At 40.9% G+C, this 2194-nt stretch overlaps 1 non-coding gene across 1 annotated transcript; it reads right to left on the reverse strand.

Annotated features, from left to right (window-relative positions):
• Positions 1-1436: 1436 nt before the first annotated feature.
• Positions 1437-1540, reverse strand: LOC121482211. Its single transcript, XR_005985561.1, has one exon. It is a non-coding gene; the product is annotated as a U6 spliceosomal RNA (small nuclear RNA).
• Positions 1541-2194: the final 654 nt, after the last annotated feature.

Consider the following 2194-nt stretch of genomic DNA (forward strand, 5'->3'; position numbering starts at 1 on the left):
ATTTTTATGTTTTCTTTGTAGAGTTTTACAGCTTAGATCTTACATGTAAGCCTTTGACCTAGTCTTATTTTTTAAAGATCAGCTTTAGATTTACATGATTTAGAAATGATTTTATTTATTTACTTATTTGAGAGGGAGAGAGAGAGAAAGAGAGAGAGAGAGAGAGAGAGAGAGAGAGAGAATCATGAGCAGAGTCTGACATGGGGCTTGATCCCAGAACCCTGGGATCATGACCTGAGCTTAAGGCATACGCTTAACTGACTGAGCCACCCAGTCATCCATTTCTTACATATGGTATGGAGAAATGATTCAACTTCATCCTTTTATATATTTAGCTATCCAGTTGTCTCAGAATTATTTGTTGAAAAGATTATTCCTTCCTTATTAAATTATCTTGGGACCTCGTTGAAAATCAACTGAACATAGATGCATGATGCATGGGTCTAGTTCTTGATGCTTAATTGTATTCCAATGGTCTATCCTTAGCCAGTACCACACTATTTTTATCAGCTTTGTAGTAAGTTTACTATTCGATAACTTTCTATTAAGTTCCAAAAATCAGGAAGTGTGAGTCCTTCAACTTTGTTTTTTCCCAAGATTGTTTTGGCTTCTCTTGGTCCTTTGCATTCCCATAGGAATTTTAGGATCAGTGTGTCTGTTTCTGCAGAAGATAGTTGAGATTTTTTATAGGTATTGCATTGAATCTGTGGATCATTTTTGAGGGAATCTTTTTTTTTTTTTTAAGATTTATTTATTTCAAAGAGAGATAGAAAAGGAGATGAGTGGTGGGGAGGGGCAGAGGAAGAGCAAGAATCCTTTAAGCCAGACTCCCCACTGAGCAGGGAGCCCAAAGTGGGGTTTGATCCCAGGACCCCAAGATCATGGTCTGAGCCAAAACCAAGAGCCAGCCAGCTGCTCAACTGACTGAGTCACCTAGGTGCCCCTGGAGAGTATTTTAACAATATTAAGGTTTCTGGTCTATTTATTTATGTTTTCCTTAATTTCCTTCAACAATATTCAATATGTAAGTCGTCTACTCCTTTTGTTAAATCTATTCCTAAGTACTTTATTCTTGATAAGTTGTATTTTTTTTTAATTTCATTTTCAGAGCAAATGTTTTACTTCATTGGGAGCAATTGGAATCCTCTGTGATTGCTGTTGCTTTACTTAGTAACACTGGCCACAAGGCCTTCTGTGGGCAGGTATCCAAAGTCTGGATCTCTTATGGGGCACATGTGTGAGCTCTTTGTTTTTTAAATTTTTTTTTAAAATTTTATTTATGATAGTCACAGAGAGAGAAAGAGAGAGAGGCAGAGACATAGGCAGAGGGAGAAGCAGGCTCCATGCACCCGGAGCCCGATGTGGGATTCCATCCCGGGTCTCCAGGATCGCACCCTGGGCCAAAGGAAGGCGCCAAACCGCTGCACCACCCAGGGATCCCCATGTGTGAGCTCTTTGAATGTCACCCTTACACAGGAGCCAAGCTAATCTTCTCTGTTTCATTCCAATTTTATTTTATTTTTTAAAAAATTTTTAAAAATTTTTATTTATGATAGTCACAGAGAGAGAGAGAGAGAGGGGCAGAGACACAGGCAGAGGGAGAAGCAGGCTCCATGCACCGGGAGCCCGATGTGGGATTCGATTCCGGGTCTCCAGGATCACGCCCTGGGCCAAAGGCAGGCGCCAAACCGCTGCGCCACCCAGAGATCCCTCATTCCAATTTTAGTATAGGTGCTGCTGAAGCAAGCACCGTATGACCTCTTAGGAGGGCCCCACAGATCTCCACAGAGCACAGTTCCCTTGGTACAGGATATCAATCTCCAGTTCCAGGGTTCCAACTTTGCCACTCACTGCCCAATGGCACATCCCATAGTTTCTTCCTGCATTTTTTTCCTTGCAGTATGCATCCCCCCTTTTTTGGGGGGGTAGTTCAAGAGACAGAGCTCAAATATAGCTAGCTCCCATTGTGTTTACTCAGTAGGTAGGGGCTTACTTTCCAGATACTGTAATTTACTATCAAGGTATAGTAATTAAGATGTGCATTAAGGCACAGGAATGAAAGAACGTGACAGAACCAAAAGAAAATCCAAAGTATATGTCCCACCCTTTGGGAAAGGGTGGCATTTTCAATAAAAGGTTTCCAAACAACTGATTGTCAATTTGGAAAAAAATAAAATTAGTTTCCTACCTCACA

This window comes from Vulpes lagopus, chromosome 24 (genome assembly GCF_018345385.1).
Source record: "Vulpes lagopus strain Blue_001 chromosome 24, ASM1834538v1, whole genome shotgun sequence".
Classification (NCBI taxonomy): domain Eukaryota; kingdom Metazoa; phylum Chordata; class Mammalia; order Carnivora; family Canidae; genus Vulpes; species Vulpes lagopus.